This window comes from Macrobrachium rosenbergii, chromosome 33, assembly GCF_040412425.1.
Source record: "Macrobrachium rosenbergii isolate ZJJX-2024 chromosome 33, ASM4041242v1, whole genome shotgun sequence".
NCBI classification, from domain to species: Eukaryota; Metazoa; Arthropoda; class Malacostraca; order Decapoda; family Palaemonidae; genus Macrobrachium; species Macrobrachium rosenbergii.
The window spans coordinates 12,487,501-12,510,000 of record NC_089773.1 but is presented as its reverse complement, the minus strand read 5'-3'; the positions used below and the strand labels follow the sequence as shown (position 1 = coordinate 12,510,000).

Below are 22,500 nucleotides of genomic sequence, written 5' to 3'. Positions count from 1 at the left end.
ATCTTATTTGTTTACTTTCTTTTAGCCTTGATGTTATTTGTTTATTCGCTTTTTTTTAGTCTTTTAGTGATTGATTACGTCATATTCAGTTTTTTGGGTGGTTTTGAATTTGTATTCTCTCTCTCTCTCTCTCTCTCTCTCTCTCTCTCTCTCTCTCTCTCTCTCTCTCTCTCTCTCTCTGAATTGATAAATATATAGATAAAATAAATATAATATATATATATATATATATATATATATATATATATATATATATATATATATATATATATATATTTACACACACATATATATATATATATATATATATATATATATATATATATATATATATATATATATATATATATATATATATATATATATATATATAAATATTTATTTATATATATATATATATATATATATATATATATACACACACATATAAAATAGATACAAACAAAAACAAAACTTACATCTCTTGAACAAGATAAAATAAATAAAAAAAAATCTTAAAATTTAAATAAAACCAAAATAAAAAAACTCTTAAAAAGAAATTACCACAAATAAAAACCCACACACAAAAAAACTACCCTGACGTCCATCCTGGTCTCCTTTGAGTCAGTAATGGAAAGTGGGTCGTAAAGAAAGGAAGAAGCAAGAGGAATAAAAAGAAAAGTAAAAGGAAGTAGAACTAAAGCCAAGATAATCTTTTCATGCTTTCACTATGTAAAGAAGAAGAAGAAGAAGAAGAAGAAGAAGAAGAAGAAGAAGAAGAAGAAGAAGAAGAAGAAGAAGAAGATAGTGATGTGATGAAAGAAGAAGAAGAAGAAGAAGAAGAAGAAGGAGATAGCGATGATGATGACAAAGTAAAACTTAGGATATAAAATGTGTGAAATGTGATTTTAATCATTTCTTTATCATATAATTTATTGAACAAAATCTCAACCTACCATCCACCGATAATACTGACTACAAAATAATTAAACCAGGACATAATTATTTGCATTAATAAGAAAAATATATCATTTCTTCCACAACTCATTATCCCCTAGGAAAAACTAGATCATTTCTGAAAGATCAGTGTAATTATATATTTATTCTAAAAAAAAGTTAATTACACTTCAATCTACCACGCAATGAAAACACTGGAATATATAACAAATAATTCATAAATTGATTACATGATTTATCCAGAAAAATACATTTCTTCATCAACTCACTATTCTTTCAAATAATTAGGCCATTTAATAATTAACAGCTTAATTAGATCTTAATTATAATAAATAATTACACCTGTACATGCTACCTACAGAAAATAACTGAGTGCATAATTAAAAACAAGTACAAAATGCGCCCAAGTTTCTTCGGCGCAATCGAGTTTTCTGTACAGACGCTACAGCGTATAATCAAGGCCACCGAAAATAGATCTATCATTCGGTGGTCTCGGTATAATGCTGTATGAGACGCGACCCATGAAACTTTAACCATGGCCCGGTGGTGGCCTGGCCTATATAGTTGCCAGAGGCACGATTATGGCTAACTTTAACCTTAAAAAATAAAAACCACTGAGGCTAGAGGGCTGCAATTTGGTATGTTTGTTGATTGGAGAGTGGCTGGCCAACATACCAATTTGCAGCCCTCTAGCCTCAGTAGTTTATAAGATCTGAGGGCGGACAGAAAAAAATATATATCTATACATAGTCTTAAAGTATTGATATATACGTATTTAAGTAGACAGTTTATATTCTTGGGGAATTTCTCTCTCTCTCTCTCTCTCTCTCTCTCTCTCTCTCTCTCTCTCTCTCTCTCTCTCTCTCTATATCTATATATATATATATATATATATATATATATATATATATATATATATATATATATATATATATATATATATATATATAAACTCACTCAAAAAACAGAAACTATATATATGGATATATATATATATATATATATATATATATATATATATATATAATAATATATATATATAAACCCAAAAAAACAGAACGAATTCATAAAGTCCAGAGCTCTATAAAACGACAAGTGAGTATTCCAAATTTAATTAGCATTTGAATACGGTCCCCGTGCATGTTATTCAAATTCCCGTGCCTTTGATGGAAAGCAATATCGCCCGCTGTAGCGCGCAAGCACGCACGGAATATACGTAGAACGGTGTAGTATTCCTACGGACCGTGAAAGGTGAGAGTTGATATATATATATATATATATATATATATATATATATATATATATATATATATATATATATATATATATATATATATATATATATATATATATATATATATATATATTTTAAAAAACAGTAAATGTATTCGCTCAAATTTGATGTACATAGGTTAACTGAAAAGTCAATTTTTGCTGTGCTTCGAAATTCAGGTCATATCTATTTTTTTTTAATATCCAAAAATCATTTCATATCGTCGTATGGTATGCGACAGGAATACGCATTTGGAATGGGTGGTTCCGAATTCCAACTGGAATGATCTGCCGGAGTTGGGAATGATTCCCATTCCTGCAGCGATGGTGGAGGACCAGAATAAAAATGAGACCAGTCTTTGGAAGCAGATTGAAAATATATTATTATTATTATTATTATTATTATTATTATTATTATTATTATTATTATTCCATGAGAGTTTATTCATGTGAATCCTATGTCCCTTTTTCTTATAAACCTGCACTGAGCATGAATAACATTCTCTCTCTCTCTCTCTCTCTCTCTCTCTCTCTCTCTCTCTCTCTCTCTCTCTCTCTCTCTCTCTCTCTCTCTCTCTAAGTAAAACTATTATTATGGATTCATGAATTCTAAAGTCTATAATGTCGTAACTAGAAATATATATTCCTAACCATAACCGAAATCATATTACACTTATTGTTTATTTATACCATGAACCAATTTTCGTATTTAAAATCCATCTACATAACTCCCAAAACTTTATTCATTCCCCTCCCTCATTTTGAAAGGTTCCAGAAGAATGATTGATTGAACTAAATAAAAAAAAAAATGAATATTAATATCATCTCTTCCTGGTCGCTCTTTCTTCAACATTTGACTGACTTTGTGTGTGTGACTGATATTCAATATCCGTCTCTCACTGACTGTCAGAAGCAGTTAACAAGTTTTGGTATCGTTGAATGCAAAGGAAAGTTGATTAAGTTATTTATTTTTACAACTGTAAATATGACTATAATTTACTATTTATTTGACTAAGAGATTGAATAAAACATCTGTTTGTTTAGGGGTCATTAAAGTATAATAACCTACTTAATTAATGGATTAGCGATGGTTTTTTTAGATCTGATGAAAAATAGAAATAAAAACCTTAACAATCGATCTGATGAAAAATAAAAATACATCTTATTATCTTAACAAACATTAAGTTGAAAACTATCTAAACTTAATGTTTATTAAGATATATTTTTATTTTTCATCAGACTGATTGTTTTATATATAATATAAAAGAGAAGAAATTCAGTGAATAAGATGAATAACCTCATAAAAAAAAATGTTAGAATTAAGCCGTAAACTAAATATTATGATGATTTAGTTTAAGTCATACAATCAACATTTTGCTGCCAGATATAAATCATTTTAACCTGGTATTTCATTGCCTTGTGATGAAGAATAAGAAATTCTAATCTTTCCGAGAAACAGTTGGCCTCAATAACTTCAACACTTGAATCCCAAGGGATTTTCCAGGAGAGCCAAATTATTATATGTTCTACCTTAAAAAATTATTAAGTTGAATTGGTGTCCATTTTTCCTGGCAATAATTCAACAAGGAGGAGGAAGTCTCAATATTTCTGGTATGTATCATCTTAGGAAAAGGTTAAGGATAAAGGTTAGTTTATTTTATTATGAAATTTAAAGCTGACAATTGTGTTTTCATTACTTGATTACTGAAGTGTTTTATTATCATTGCTTGATTACCAAAGAGTAGTTATGTCATTGCTTGATTACCAAATAATATTTATATCATTACTTGATTACCAAAAGAGTACCTATATCATTACTTGATTACCAAAGAGTATTTATGTCATTACTTGATTACCAAAGAGTATTAATATCATTATTTGATTACCGTAGGGTATTTATATCATTACTTGATTACCAAAGAATATTAATATCATTACTTGATTACCAAAGAGCATTTATATCATTACTTGATTACCAGAGAGTAATCATATCATTACTTGATTACCAAAGAGTATTAATATCATCATTACTTGATTACCAAAGAATATTAATATCATTCCCTGATTACCAAAGAGTTTTAATAAGCAATCACTGAGCTTCCATTAGATTATACCTGCCTAACTGAACCTTATACTATTCACTGAAACCTCACTCCATCCCCCCCTCCCCCAAACATTCGTCCAGAAATGAAAAAAAAAAAAAAAAAGAGAGATAAAAATCGCCGATAGCTCTCAGAAATTCGCTGAAAAGCCTGAACAGATCTTTTCCCTAAGCGGACTCGGCGGGAGAGAAACTCCAGTGGTTGAAATACAGAGAGAGAGAGAGAGAGAGAGAGAGAGAGAGAGAGAGAGAGAGAGAGAGAGAGAGAGAGAGAGACTTGGCTTTGAGGTAAAACGCTGCTCGAATTTTGCTCCAACCGTGTAAATAAACAAAACCCACAGCTAGCTAGCTCACTGTTTTTCTTTCCTCATTCCGCTTGTGTGTGTTTTTTTGTGTGTTTTTTTTTTTCTCTCTTTCCACTTCATTATTCTCTGCTTCTGACGGGATACATTCAGAACCCTTTTAACCGTGCGTTTTACTCTGCACAAAAGATGTCTCAATGCCATGTTTTTAATACACTTTCTGGAGAAACAAATACACAGTTATGTATTTGTACATATATATTTAAGGATAAATCTGTACAGATTTATCCTTAAATATGTGTATGTATGCATAACTGGGTTTGTTTCTCAATTTGAAGACTCATGCTACTACGAGTATTTTTAATACACTTTTTTTATTCGATGCTTCTTAGAGAATAGATACAGAATCCTTTTAACCAAGGGTTTACTCTCACTTGTATGAGGTGTTTCAAAACCGTGTTTTTAATCATTATTCCTTATTCAGATATAATCATTATTCTCTACTTATTCCAGGATAGGTTTAGAACCCTCTTAACCAAGGGTTTTCCCCCCATTGTAAATTGTTTCAATACCATATTTTTGTTGCTATTCCTAATTTTAAAACACTTATTATTCTCTACTTATTGTAGGATAAGTTCAGAATCCTTTTAGAAAGGTTTTTGTTTCCAATTTTTGAAGGTGTTTCAATACCATTTCTTTTTAATTACTATCCCTCTTTGTTAATACACTTATTATTGAATGCCTCATAGAGAATAGATCCAGAATCCTTTGAACTGTGAGTGTTACCTCTCTGTATAAGTGTCTCAACACCATTCATTTATTTAATATTCCTGCTCTGAGTCCTTCTAGCTGAAGATGCATCTTTTAGGAGAGAATATTCACTAGAAAATATAGATAAGTGGTTTTAATTTCTATATTGATTTTATGTAATTCGACAGGTATTGCTAGGTAAATGATTTTGCTTTCTATATTACTTTGATATGTATTCATTTCAAGAGATAAACCTCGTTTCCTGTGAGGGATTGGAATGAGATCCTTACATGAATTTAAAAAATTATTTAAGTTGAAACTAAGTTTATATATCTTATATATAAATGACCACCCTATCTCACTTTCCACTGGGGAATAATTACAGTAAATAAATACGCTTATTGAACCTTAATTTGAACAGAGGGAAGTAATAATTTCTCACACAGAAAAATGATAATGCAAAATGGGTTATTGCTGACAAAACTGACGACAGGGTTTTTTGTAGCGAATTTTAAATACAGGAATGATGCCAATAGTATGCTTTGATCCATTAGGAGATTAGACATTTAGGAAAGATAAACAAAGAAATATGATTAAGACGTAACGAAATGAAAGGTTCGACTTAGAAACACAAGGATTTATTTGAAGAATTATATGTCTATGAGATAATCATGTTATGCAAAAGTCTAAAAAAAGATTTAATGGAATGAAAAAATTGATAAATCTGCGAAATACCGTTGGGAGCAAAATCACATTTTTTGGAAGCGAATGCATGCACAGAGAAGGGCTAATGACCAGAAAGCATTAGAAAAATAAGAGAAAATAAAGGTTGTAAACAGAGAAATGTTGAGTCAAGAGAGTAATCGAATTGTTGGTGGGATAAGCGAGACTTAAATCACTGGACACACCTGATAAATCTGGTAAATGTTTGTGAGAAAATCGGAGTTTTGGCAAGTGCGTGGGTTCAGAGAGAGAAAGGTTAATGAACTGTAGCTGTAAGAAAAACACGTAAAAGAAAATAAAGTGTTGTGATTAGATAAATGTCGCGTGAAGAGAATAAAGGATAAAGGATAAACAATTAGATAAATTGTTTAACAAACTTCAGGGGATACAATTAATATTTCAGAATATCTGGAAATTGAAGAGGAAATTGGATATAGTTTTCAAACGGAGAAAATAATAAAAAAAGTAAGAAAAAAAAATGCGCCGGAGTTTCTTCGGCGCAGTCGAGTTTTCTGTACATCGTATAATCAAGGCCACCGAAAATAGATCTATCTTTCGGTGGTCTCGGTATAATGGTGCCTGAGCCGTGGCCTATGAAACTGGAACTACGGCCCGGTGGTGGCCTGGCTTATATCGTTGCCAGACGCAAGAGTGTGGCTAAATTCAACCATAAGTAAAATAAAAACTACTAAGGCTAGACGGCTGTAATTTGGTATGTTTGATGACTGAAGGATGGATGATCAACATATCAATACTCAGCCCTCTAGCCTCAGTAGTTTTTAAGATCTGAGGGCGGACAGAAAAAGTGCGGACAGAAAAAAGTGCGGACGTACAGACAAAGCCGGCACAAAAGTTTTCCTTTACAGAAAACTAAAAAAAGCAAGATTCAACAAATGTTATTGTGGATGACAGATAAACTATTAGTATTGTATGTATATATATACATACATATATATACATATACATATATATAAGCACAAGGTCGTATGTATTCCTGATCACCATAAAAACTCGAACATTGCACAAAAGAAGAAAAAAACACACGCCTCTGCAACGCGACCAATATTGCAAAGTGCCAGCGATCAACACAGCGCCTCCAACTTTCGAAGAAACATATTTTCTCCTCTCTCTCTCTCTCTCTCTCTCTCTCTCTCTCTCTCTCTCTCTCTCTCTCTCTCTCTCTCTCAAGAGCTCAATATTTCGCCTTCTCCTGAAATTAGTTGTGGGCAGGTTAATGGGTCAAGGTGATTTATTTACTCTTTCCGGAGATTTTCATCTCAAACCGGGTGATTGTTCTCTAAGAATGGAATACTGTGTTCAAATTAAGTGGAATTTCTCTCTCTCTCTCTCTCTCTCTCTCTCTCTCTCTCTCTCTCTCTCTCTCTCTCTCTCTCTCTCTCTCTGTTATTCTCTCATTTGTTATTCATTTCACTCTTTATTTATAAGCTCAGTTCTGTCTCTCATGTATACCTGTCAGTTTATATACCTTCCTGTCTGTCTGAAGATATGAATACATATTAATATGTATTCATATTCATACGGATACTTGATAATGTGGACTGTTTGTCCAAGAAAGCTTGTAAATTTTTGAATAAAAACTCCATTAGATACCATCCAGTTTGAATGAGGTCCTTTTAGTAAATCTACTAATGCACAGAACAATTGTGTATGTGATAAAGTTAATATATATATATATATATATATATATATATATATATATATATATATATATATATATATATAATCTTTTTGGAGATGAATATTTATTTGTGAATCAAAATATCAATATTCAGAGAGAGAGAGAGAGAGAGAGAGAGAGAGATAATACATTCTACATCCCCAACATTATTCCTGTAGTCTTGTATGTATATTTGTTATAGATAACATTTATCTATCCAACAAATATATCTATTATAAAATAATGTATTTAAATCTGTCACAAAATCAATGCAAAAATCATAATTAAAATCATTGTTTACATTTAAAATCAAACTGTCAATCATTATCTAAAAAATATGGTTTAAAAACTCACTATTCACCGCGGGTCGCGTTCATATATCACCCCATAACTAAAAGCCGTAGAACGCAGCCGAACCCAAGTTTGCAAACGTTGCATAAACTGCAAACCCAGAGACCTCTCTCTCTCCGTTGCAACGCGGCGCCAATATATATCATTGGTGTCGACAGGCCGAAGCCTTGCTGGGACGTGATACCGACAACTGACCTTGATTTAGGTCAATATAACCTTTCTCCGCGTCGGTTTTATTCGGCCCTTGTCTCTTATTGAACGCGACTCTGTTAGCGAGTTGCCAGTTGTGATTTTCTTTCGCTCCGTCGCGTCCTATGGAAAGTGATATTGAGTTGCCAGGTTTTGTTTTTTATTTTTTTTTTTATTTCGGTGCGGCTTATGGGGTGAGAGTAAAGGTTGCCAGATATGGTTTTTTATTGCATGGACTTATTTAGATGTATAAAAGGAATGTTAAATGTGATATTTATATTTTCCGTTCTGCTTTGATAAATATTGTCGTATGAAAGGTTACGTCTTATATATGTAATTCTTTATTCAAATTTAAATATATTTGACCTAATATTATCAAACGCCTAATATCATAATTGCCACAAACATCCACCAATAACAATATTCTCAAAAAGCATATTTTTTAAAGTTAAGAAAAATTAGAAAATAGTGGGGTTTGACCTCAAGGGAAGGTGAGGAATTGGAGATTACCAAAATCCAGGGATATAGAAGTTGGCAGTGAATTCCAGAGCCTGTAAGTTTATGAAAGAGAATCCAAAAATCTAGAAGTGAAGGCAACTTTAAATCCTAATTACCTACTTATTTAGGATAATTATAGTCATTAATATTAATTAATAAAAAATTTACCTATTTTATGATCAATATAATCAAAATATTTATTAGGTCTCATTTTATCTTGTCTACATTAAATTCCTATTTAGTTTAGCTAATTAATACCTTAATTTCCTAATAAATGGACCACATCAGCTGACTGACCACCAGGGGAATAATTTATTGACTAAACAAAGGTACAGGGACTTAGCAATGTACCCAGATCGTTCCTTTTTGGCCCGGGGATCGAACTCTAGTTCCGTCGTTCGTGAGGCGAGGATGAGAGAGAGAGAGAGAGAGAGAGAGAGAGAGAGAGAGAGAGAGAGAGAGAGGTTATTAAGTTAGTCTCTGACTTTACTGGTTCTCTTTGTTGCCCACAAAAACTCACTTTAAACATATTGTGGCTTGTCATTTTCTAATCACTGGTATTTTGAAACAAGGGAATATCTCAAGTAATTAATTAAATAAATGGATAAATAAATTAATTAATTAATATATAACTAAACTGATAAAGAAGATAATTAGATAAATAAGTGAGCAAATAAATAAATATAAATATATAAATAAATAAATAAATATATATATATATATATATATATATATATATATATATATATATATATATATATATATATATATATATATATATATATATATATATATATATATATAAACGCATATCTGGAACCAAACCACCTGGAAACGGGTGCCATGGACAACCGGAGCTGCACTGGAATCTAAAAACGCTAGGGTCTGGAAAAGGTACCTGGAATACTCTGGAATATGGTCGCCAGCGAATTCCATAAGCGCGAAAATCCTTCACCCATATTTATTCCCGGCGTTATTTGGTCCAGTTGTCCCGTAGAATTTGGAATGGAAGGCGCCTGGGAATGGCGGTGGCAGAAATTTCTGGGAGAAATGCTGGAATATGGTGCTGGAAAATGACGCATGCTTATAAATTGGTGGTTTTTGGGCTGGTCAATTTCGTATGCATGGATGCAATTGCACTCATGTTGATAGATATTTTTTGGACCGACTGGAATGGTGTTTAGACAGAAATCTGAAATGTAACCTAGACTGGAATGGTATTTATTTAAACATCCGGAATGGCTGTATACAAATCTGGAATGGTATTTAGACAGCAACATGGTATAGTGTATAGATAAAAATCTGTACTCTTATTTCAATATAAATCTGGAATACAGCCTAGACTGGAATGATGTTTAGAGAGAAGTTTGGAATGGTGTTTAGATAGAAATCTGGAATCGTCAGGTCGAAATCTGGAATGGTATTTAGACAGAAATTTGGAATGGCTTTTAGCTAAACATCTGGAATCGTTTTTAGATAGAAATCTGGAATGGTATTTAGATGGAAATCTGGAGCGGTTAAATATAAATCTGGAATGGTGTTTAGATAGAAATCTGGAATGGTGTTTAGTTGGAAATCTGGAATGGTGTTTAGATAGAAATCTGGAATGGTGTTTATTTGGAAACCTGGAATGGTGTTTAGATAGAAATCTGGAATGGTGTTAACATAGAAATCTGTAATTTAGTTTGGACTGGAATGGTTTTTAAATACAAATCTGGAATGGAGCCTAAACTGGAATGGCTCTCCGATAGAAACCTGGAATCTACACCCACTTGCCATCCCTGTTCATTCGAGATTCCAGATTCCAGATAGACATGAAATACCTCGTAACAAAAACTGCACCGGAATCCTACCTGGAACAGAGACATCCGCTGGAACGAATGTAATACATTTGATGGAGTTTGACTGACAGAGGAAATATGGAAACACGGCCTTGATTGCCAGGCGGGAATTCCGAATAACAACAACAGCTGACTGGAGCCTTGTTCAATATTTATGTGAGCGATTGTACGCGTGTGCAAATCTGTGCACTCACGGTCATGCTACAGTACTGTGAATGTTTTAATTTCGCATTGTGCTTGCTTGGGTGACTCTGTGTGTGTGTGTGTGTGTGTGCAAGCAATATTGCTTTCATCAAAGGAACAGGAATTTGAAAGGCTTGGACGCCCGGTATTCAAATTCTAAATTAGGTTACTGTGTTTCCACTGTCCATTATTACGCTCAGGTCTTTATGAATACGCTCCAAATCGGGGCGTGGGTTTATAATACGAGGAAGATTTGCATATTCAGGGCGTAAATCTGTAGAGGGATTTATGTGTGTGGGTATATGTATGTATATATATATATATATATATATATATATATATATATATATATATATATATATATATAATATATATATATATATATATATAAATACACATATATACATACATAATACTAATAAACAAACTACATAAATAAATACATACATACAAGCAAAAATGTATAATTTATAAATGCACATATGTGTGTGTGTTTATTAAACAAGCTAAATAAATACATACATACACACAAAAATGTGTAATTTATAAATGTGCATATAAGTGTTTGTGTGAGAGAGAGAGAGAGAGAGAGAGAGAGAGAGAGAGAGAGAGAGAGAGAGAGAGAGAGAGAGAGAGAGAAATTCCTCCAGACCCACACACACACACACACAAACACACACGCACTCAAAGACGAATTCCTAGCATACTTTTCAGTCTCCCAAAATAAATAACAGTCTCTGGACATTACCAATGCAAGCATTCTCTATCACGTCCGGAACTCCGCTGCTAAATTTCTGGAATATAAACTTCTCGGAACTATTTTGTGATTCTTTCTTGTGCAGACACGATAAATTTGCAATGCATGGAATTTGTGGTTGCTGTTCGGTATGGAGATGAAATGAGTATTGTGATTTAATTGGCAGTTTGTTAGATTTTGGTTGAGTGGGATTTTGCTGTTAAGTATTTTAATGCCAACTGCATTTGTGGGTTGATTTCAAAATGTATATGTTGTATGCTTTTGTTCATGTATGGATGTATGTATGTAAGTATGGATGTGTATATGTATATATATACATAAATATAAATATATATATATATATATATATATATATATATATATATATATATATATATATATATATATATATATATATATATATATACTACTTCTCAGTTTCAAATTCTGATACCCTCACAAAAAAATAAATATATTACAAACATATCATCCCACTTATATGACAAGCGACAATTCACACAACAAAATAAAACATGCTGTTTACATAGCAAAGTCAATTCATTACGAGGCAAATAAACCAATTTCTGACTTCGTATAATTCAGTGGGTCTGCCAGCTTCGAAATTCATGGTTTTAGTGTAATGTGTCAACAATTAGACTTTACAAAACAATTTGTGACGCTAAATTTTTCATATTATATATTCCTGTGTCCCCACTTTTGATATGAGTTGATGATGATGTTTTTGAAAATTATAATATTCGTGGAAAAAGAATTTTGCGTTTTTAGACACTATTTGTCGTGGACCAGTTATTCAAAAATTAACACTTTTTTTAATCAGTAACTATTTTGAAGGCAATTATTCAAAAATGAATAACATTTTGAAAAAATCAGTAACTATTTTGAAATGGGTGGATGAAACTGTACTGACTGAAATAATGTTTTATACACTATTTTGGAATGTCTCTATTCTTTAAAAATGAATTGATTAAAAAAAATTCAATAATTACATTCAAAGATAGGTAATATTATATTACTTGGAGCAATTTGTAGCCAATATTTTGAAATGTATCTATTTACAAAAAATTTATAGATAAAAAAATCTGGAGAGGTCTTGAAAGAGGCACATTATATTGACATGAACAATTTATCTTTCTTTGCAATAAAGAAAAATAACATAAAATATTTACGACAAATCAAGAACTAAGATGATTGGTCAAAATAATAATAATAATAATAATAATAATAATAATAATAATAATAATAATAATAATAATAATAATAAAATAATATTATTATTATTATTATTATTATTATTATTATTATTTCTATTAGGACAAAAAGTTTCTATAACAAAATAATATCTATAATAATAATAATAATAATAATAATAATAATAATAATAATAATAATAAGGTTTCCAAGAACAAGATGGGACCTCGAAATATGATAAAATAATATAAAGAAAATTTATTTCATCAAACTGATATTAGTCTCTCTCTAATAGACGAGACTTTTTTGAAAGTAGGAAAGGGTGATTTCAAAAAAGCTTTGAAACCTTCCCTACAGAACATACTCTGGAGGACAAGACACGACTGAAAGAGACGCCAGAACTCCCGCCGAAGGAATAGCCTTTTTTATGCTAAAAATGAGAGAGAGAGAGAGAGAGAGAGAGAGAGAGAGAGAGAGAGAGAGAGAGAGAGAGAGAGAGAGAGAGAGAGAGAGATTTTTCCCCCCAGCCAGAAATGTCACAGAAGTTGTCCCAAAGTCCTTATAACTCTTATGGCAGAAGAAGAAGGAGTAGAATAAGTGTTTTAGTTCCCCTAGATGTCAGGTGTGATTCGTTTCTTTTGGAGAGAGAGAGAGACAGAGAATATATATATATATATATATATATATATATATATATATATATATATATATATATATATATATATATATATATATATATATATAACTAATCAAAATGTATAACTTTTATCCCCAAATACTATAAACAACATTGAGTGGGTCAAGACAACAATCATTAACGCATCAATAATTCAAATAACAATATATAACCAACAACAAAAAAATTAACAACAACAGAAGTCAGTAACAGATAAATCGCGACCAATAACCTGCAAGAACTCCTGGCTAGAAAATAATAAAATAAATCAAAATGATCAAAGACTCACCATTAATACGACTGAGTAGTTCGGTAACTCCAGAAGCACTTGTCATCACTTACGAATTCAGGAACTACACTTACGAGTAGTTTAGGCAGTTCCCGAAGTGAGGAGAATTGCTGGAAGATAAAGAGTAAATAAGGATTTGTTACAGAATTGACAGAGAAATGTCAGGTTTCTTTTAAGAAGAGTATAAGTTTTGACAGTGACATCTGTTGGCCAAATACGAAATGTCAAACTTTGTTGCCAAATGTGTTCGAAAAACTACAACAATACACACGAATGTGCATGCATATATACCTACATTAATACATTTTATACACACATATATGTATATATATATATATATATATATATATATATATATATATATATATATATATATATATATATATATATATATATATATGTATGTGTGTGTGTTGTGTGTGTGTGTATTGTGTGTGTATTCAAATTTAGTCATTCATATCATAAATACATATGAATATCATCGTCAAAATCAAATGATAAAACCCTCAATCATCTACCAGAAATATTCATCCAAAACACATAAAAAAAAATCATTACCTAAAAATTATTAATGTCTCTCACACAATGAAAGTCTCGAAAAAAAATGTGCGTCTCCCAGGCAAACAAACGTCTCAGGAAATATTTAAAAAAAACAGCCCTTAATCCAGACAGGCCTTGAGACCGTTTAAGGAAACAAAAAAAGGAGGAAAATGGCTCCTTTAAACACTAAAATTTAGAAGCTTTCTTTTCCCTTCATAACGTAGGAGGCCAATATTAACGCCAGCAGAGAAAGGTGGGTTCTTTTTCCCAAGTAGAATCTTACCATGAATATGGAAATTCGCCAACACGCGCGCTGCACCGAGATTATTTTACCATAAGGGAGGAAGAAGAAGAAGAAGAAGAAGAAGAAGAAGAAGAAGAAGAAGAAGAAGAAGAAGAAGAAGAAGAAGAAGAAGAAGAAGAAGAAGAAGAAGAAGAAGAAAGGAGATTAAAGCTGGAAATGAAGGAACACTTTTAATGAGTCAACACACGCTTATTAAACCAAAGATGAAGAAGTAAGACTTGGAAGAAGAAGAAGATATTTTCGTTTTATTTTTTTATTTTTTATTTTTATCATTCAACGTTGAAGTAAAAGATATTAAATGAATGTTTCATTTAAATCATATAATAATAATAATAATAATAATAATAATAATTCTTTCAAAAATAATTGGTAATAATTTTAGATATTTTCGTTTTTATTTTTTTTATTTTTTATTTTTTATCATTCAACGTTTGCTTGAAATAGACATTAAATTACTGTTTTACTTAAATCATGTAATAATAATAATAATAATAATAATAATAATAATAATAATAATAATAATAATAATAATAATAATAACAATGAGATATTTTAAGTCTCTTTCTGTTAAAATAAGTAAAAAATCTTACACCAGGAACTGCCGAAAATTCCTTTCTATGTCCTAGGCACCATCTGGTGTTTTCAATTCCAATCAGCATATTCAGAACACAGAGTGGATTTTTTATGGTTTAATATTTGAATATAAGTGAAAAAAATCCAAATAAGAATTTGGGAGTTTTTTTTTTTTTAGAATGGTTTAGTTTGTCTTGAGTTTCATTAGAAATGTATTAAGTTCCCTTATAAGGTTTTAGGAGAGATTTTATAGAATTTTTTTTGTGAAGTGACCTTGAAGATTTTAAAACACAAATACATTACTTATAATGAAAAACACATAAAAATGCTCAATAAGAATTGGTGGTTGTGATTGGGCATAATTTGGAGGTAATTATATTCTGGATTCCTGAAGAGATCTATTTATGGTTATATATGTTTGTGTGGGGCCCCATTCTGTGCAATAGTGTGATCTGCAATGCCCCCACCTCTCTCTCTCTCTCTCTCTCTCTCTCTCACTAACTTTTTATGTAATCTTACAAGTTTTTTCTCTTTCTCAACAACTTTTTGTGTAATCTTACAAGTTTTCTCTCTCTCTCTCTTGTCTCTCTCTCTCTCTCAGGACCAACATTCTGTTTGCTGTCGTAATCTCTGAATCTCTCTCTCTCTCTCTCTCTCTCTCTCTCTCTCTCTCTCTCTCTCTCTCTCTCTCTCTCTCTCAAACACACACACAAACACAAACAAGACAAATCGCATTTGACATCTTGACAAGTAAAACTTGCCTCTCCTTCTTCTTCTTTAGAGTTTTATAAAGGACTTTGGGGCAACTTCTGTGACATTCCATTTGGAGGAGAAGAAGAGTCTGGTTTTTTTGTCATTTCAACAAAAAATAAAAAAAAAACTTTTATTGAAAGTAGAAACTCTGCTTCCTTCCTCATTCTTCCTCATTCTTCCTTATTCCTTCTTTCTTCTTCTTCTTCCCTCCTTGCTACCTTATTCCTTCTTCCTTCCTCCTTCTTCCTGTTGATTTATCCTGCTTTCCCTTATTATTATTATTATTATTATTATTATTATTATTATTATTATTATTATTATTATTATGTTAATACATCAGTTTCTCCTCTTTTCCATATTTCTTCCTCAGTATTCTTCCAACCATTCCTATCTTTATTACTATTTCTTTCTCTCTTTCTACTTCCCCCTACTATTACTATCATTACTGCTATTACTTTCTCCCTTCCTCCTTTCTATCCACTTAACTTTCTATCCACCTTCTCCAGTCAACTTTCTATCCACTTTCTCCAATCTCCTTTCTATCCACTCAACTTTCTACCCACTTTATCCACTCCCCTTTCTATCCATTTTCTCCACTCTTCTTTCTATTCACTTTCTCCACTCCCCTTTCTATCCATTTTCTCCACTCTTCTTTCTATCCACTTTCTCCACTCTCCTTTCTATCCACTCAAATTTCTATCCACTTTCTCCACTCCCCTTTCCATCCACTTTCTCCAATCTTCTTCCTATCCACTCAACTTTCTACCCACTTTCTCCACTCCCCTTTCTATCCATTTTTTCCACTCTTCTTTCTATCCACTTTCTCCACTCTCCTTTCTATCCATTTTTTCCACTCTTCTTTCTTTCCACTTTCTCCACTCCCCTTTCTATCCATTTTTTCCACTCTTCTTTCTATCCACTTTCTCCACTCTCCTTTCTATCCACTAAACTTTCTATTCACTTTCTCCACTCTCCTTTCTATCTACTTTCTCAAATCGAGAGAACGGTGAAAAAGAAAATCGATGGAAAACCCGTTAAGGAATTGAGAGCAGAAAACGCACCCTTTTACCGTGATGGCTCCGTCGTTCTTTTAGGATAAAATGCTTTTTTTTTTTAGGGTATTCGAATAACCATGGCCTATGAAGTCTTGATGGAAGTCTTGATGGAGGATACGAGATGAAGAGAGAGAGAGAGAGAGAGAGAGAGAGAGAGAGAAGGTGAGACATTTTTGTTAGTGTGAGAACGTAGAAACAGGTACTGAAAGAATTAGACTTCATTTAAAGACAACATTCTTTTAGGATATATATATATATATATATATATATATATATATATATATATATATATATATATATAAATACATATAATAAAATATATATTAAGTAAATTGATCTACTTATTAAAATCATACAATAATTCTTTTAAATCACACCAAGAAAGTTTATCACAAAATCTGTGTCTCAGGAAACAAAATCATAAAAAAAACAAACTGAATCTCTGTCTCTATTCAAATACAATGCAAGACAATTTATCACAAGCAGTCAAGGCTTCAACAGTCATCATAAAAACCATTGCACATATGATGAAGAGATGACATAACCTTAAATATAAGTCTGTGTAATGATTACGACAATGGACGTCTAATATTGTTGCAAAACTTTTTTCATTATGTCATTCAATTTTGTTTTGATTGCTTCATAAGTATGTAGATTGCCCCAACCCAAAATTCCAGCCAGTGCAAACGAAAAATACCTTCATCCAGTGCTGTCATAGGAACGATATTACCGAGGCACGATATTATCCAATTTAGGATATTACGAAATTAGAATGTGATCCAACAGTGGACTATGCAAATGGTTAGTGTTACTGAGATCTGAATATTACTGAATTATGAATATTATTACGTCAGGTTATTTTGAGATAATTTTTGCTATTACCCAAGATGTAAAGGGGATTTCCTCTAGTTAGGATATCAACTAAAGGGTAATATTGACCAAAGAAACTCAACTGTTTAGATTAAGATGAAAAAATAATACCTTTCAGTAATAATAGTTAATATTCAGTAGTGTTTAAATAATGCTGATATTCAGCAGTATTTAACTAGTGCTCTTATTCAGTAATATTTAGGTAATGCTATTAATCATTAATGTATTTAAATAAAATACTATTATTTAGTAGTATGTAAATAATACCATTCTCCAGAAATATTTGAATAATGCTACTATTCATCAGCATTTAAATGCTATTATTCAGTAAAATTCAAATAATGCTATTATCTAGTAGTATTTAAACAAGTATTAGAAGAAGGAATATATATATATATATATATATATATATATATATATATATATATATATATATATATATATATTTATATATATATATTTATATATATGTATATATATATATATATATATATATATATATATATATATATATATATATATATAAATAGAATATTGTAATAAACCCATAAACTTCAGACCATTAAAAATAAACCAAACCTAAAGCCCACCATTCCCAAAAGCCTAAAACGCTTGTTCAAAACAGCAGCCTCATTCCAAAATATATGATCCATTCCAGCGAGGTCGACGCTCCGGAATTTATTGCATTCCATCCGCTGTAAAAAAAATGGAAGTGTGGGATTTCCCATATCGAAATAAATAGCGGGCCATTTGTTTGATTCCCAAAATGGAACGGCTTTTTACAACGGGTGTAAACGGCTCTTCGTGATGGTGGTACGGTTGTAAATTGCCCCCCCCCCACCCCCTTTAAATCCGGTTTTTCTGAAATGATGTTCATTTAACGTATGCATTCATGCGTGCATGCATGCATGAAAATGCGAAGGTGAAATGAGTGAATGCAGTTTATGTATGTATACAGTGTGTGTGTGTATATGTGTATATATATATATATATATATATATATATATATATATATATATATATATATATATATATATATATATATGTATATATATATATATATATATATATAGAGAGAGAGAGAGAGAGAGAGAGATGAATTTATATAAAATGCATTATCACTCATTCTCTCTCTTCTATATATATAAATGTGTACGTATATATATACAAACTGCATTCATTGCATTCACTTATTCCACCTCTGCATTTTATGCACGCACGAATGCATACGTTAACCGCACATCATTTCAGAAACACCGGATTTAACGGGGTTGGGGTGGGGGCGGCCAATTTACAACCGCATCACCATCACGAAGAGCCGTTTACACCCATTGTAAACGGCCGTTCCATTTTGGGAATAAAACAAACGACACGCCATTTATTTCGATATGGGAAATCCCACACTTCCATTTTTTTTTTTTTACAGCGGATGGAATGCAATATATTCCGGTGCGTCCGTCCCGCAGGAATGTGTCATATATTTTGGAATGAGGTTCCAGGTTTTCGTGATGATGAGGATACTGGTTTTAACAAATGTTAGAGGTTTGAAAATGATGGGTTTTTTTTATTTGATTTTAATGTTTTTTTTTTTAGGTGTGTATATATATATATATATATATATATATATATATATATATATATATATATATATATATATATATATATATATATATATATATAGAGGATAGAGAGAGAGAGAGAGAGAGAGAGAGAGAGAGAGAGAGAGAGAGAGAGAATCAATTGTTTTGTAATTGTAATAGAGAGAGAGAGAGAGAGAGAGAGAGAGAGAGAGAGAGAGAGAGAATCAATTGTTTCTTGTAATAAAGAGAGAGAGAGAGAGAGAATCAATTGTTTCTTGTAATAAAGGAGAGAGAGAGAGAGAGAGAGAGAGAGAGAGAGAGAGAGAGATCAATTGTTTCTTGTAATAGAGAGAGAGAGAGAGAGAGAGAGAGAGAGAGAGAGAGAGTCACATTGGTTCTTGTAATGAAACCTTTCTTGGAACAAAGGATGACTTCTGAACAAAACAGCAAAAATGTTGTCAGTTCATTCATTTTTCATTTTCATAATCATGAATATTCAATTATTCAACAACAGTAATTCATTACTCACCAACTTTGTTAAATTCAGAGGGAGATTGATACTCATTCATTATCTCATTTACCGTGAGTAATTATTTCCCATATACCTTTGCATAAACCTCATTGGGACACGTTGACTTCTGGGATGTACATAAAAGGAATTCAGTAACAAAAAAAAATTGGTATAAAGGTAAACATCAATATACCTTGATCCTGAAAGAATTCTAGGGTACAAGAATTCAAGAAAAAATTATATTCTTAGTTAACTCATTTCTTATATTGTAAATACAATTTTTAAGGAATAATTTCCACACAAAAATCTAAGAAAGAAATCCCCAAAGATAATTCGTAGCGATTGACAACACAAAATTTACTGCTTGCAAGCACAAAATCTATTGAAGAAACCCTTTTTGACCCACTGAAAGAATTCTCTTCAATGCATCAGAGATTTCAACCTTCAAAAGTGAGAATGCTTCTTTCATCTCTCTCTCTCTCTCTCTCTCTCTCTCTCTCTCTCTCTCTCTCTCTCTCTTTTCCCCAAGTCAAAGAACATCACAAATCCAGGAAGCATACATCAAAAAAAGACATCAATTGAAACTTGGCACAAAAAAAAAAAACTCCCACAAAGACAAAAGACAAATTAAAACCTTTGCTTCATTGCCAAACTTGATACAGCCTCGTTCAAGAACGAGGCAGGCTAATTTATCTCTCTCTCTCTCTCTCTCTCTCTCTCTCTCTCTCTCTCTCTCTCTCTCTCTCTCTCTCTCTCTCTCTCTCTCTCTTCTTTCTTAGGCGCTTGTGATTCAGAGAATACTTTTGTGATTTGAAAGGCTTTGACGCTGAAACATTCAATGTTGAAATCTATTTCAATAAATGTTCAGTTCTTAAGACAAGTTATTGAAATAATAATAATAATAATAATAATAATAATAATAATAATAATAATAATAATAATAATAATAATAATAATAATAATAATAATAATTTATATAAGAAGGAATAATTAACTTATATAACATAATAATGGATTAACAACCATTCTGGACAATTTCTTAATTGGTATGAGAGTGAATATTAACTTTGTATAACATAATATTGGAATACTGACTATTTTTTATTATTTTTTCGCAATGGATATTAGAATGAATATTTCCTTCATATAACGCAATATTGGAATATTAATCATTGTGGATAGTACCTCAGTCGATAATATTGAAACCTAATTGAATAAATATTCCGTTTTTTATTCAATTTGGATATTTACCATCGTGGATAATATCCTTTTCGACAGTAATCTAGTATAAAATTCTATGTAAAAAAATAATCATATTTTCGAAAACCTTTCTCAGGATAATATTCAGATCTGAATAATATTTGAATAAACACTAGTCTATTTTTGGTAATATTTTCCGAAAAAATATTCTGTTTTACATAATATTCTTGATGGATAATATCCTATAAGTGATTACTTTTTACATTATAATATCCTACTTGGGATAAAATCCTACTGGGTAATACCTTGTTCTAAGATATTCTTCTGAGATATTGTGCTTCAAAATTCTACTTATGTAACTACTGAATTTTAAATAATATTAAATAGTGGATAACGTACAATATATTTAGAACTGTTGTATTTTAAATAATATTAGGAAATATTTGAAAATGAGAAAAATTGCTTTCATAATAATAAACAGTGAACAAATATTAACTTAGAAAGTCTCTGCTGAAATTTGTTAAAGAAATATCCATGGGAGATATTTTGATGCAATTATCGATAGAATTAAATTTTTTATTAATATTATGCAAATTTTTTTATGAATATTAGGTACCATTGGTCAATAATCATTCATAAAGTGTAATTCAGAGAAAGTTGTCACTTTTGTTAGGTAATAGACATAGTGAATATATATATATATATATATATATATATATATATATATATATATATATATATATATATATATATATATATATATATATATATATATATATATATATATATATATATATATATATATATATATATATATATATATATATATATATGTGTGTGTGTGTGTGTGTGTGTGTGTGTGTGTGTGCATGAGCATGATAAATACTTACACATACGTAATACAAACCTACAAAAAAACGTATAAATGATAATCCACTTTTGGGGGGGAAAGTGTATAGATTAACCCATAATTTGAATTACACTTCCATCACGGAATCTTTTGTCTCTTTTAATTGGCAAAAGTGAAGAGGGGGTCAGGTTCAAATAACAGGGATCCCCTTCCCCTATACACATCACCCGCCCCAATTCCCCCTAACCACCCCCCACCCCCCGAAAAAGAAATCCATTCCAACCAAACGTTGTGAGCAGACTTTTTCAACTCCCCAAAACCCGAATTTTGCGGCATAGAAATATTTTCTTTTTTTGTTGGAGTGGGGGGGGAGATGTGGGGAGGTGCGGGAGTGGGGTGTGGTGGGGGGGTGAAGCCATAATGGTGGAATGGAGGCCTACCCAAAATTGGGGTGTCAAACACAACAGAGTTCATTTAATGTTTGGGGAAAGATATGACACCGGGACTGATGAGTTTCGACCGCGCGCTGG

General features: G+C 31.2%; 1 long non-coding RNA gene across 1 annotated transcript in view; it reads right to left on the bottom strand.

Moving 5' to 3' along the window:
* Positions 1–22,500, bottom strand: part of LOC136855934 (uncharacterized) — a 180,182-nt gene that overhangs the window by 73,240 nt on the left and 84,442 nt on the right. Inside the window, exon 3 of the long non-coding RNA XR_010858180.1 lies at positions 13,735–13,844. This is a non-coding gene — a long non-coding RNA (uncharacterized lncRNA). The remainder of the gene's footprint in view (positions 1–13,734; positions 13,845–22,500) is intronic.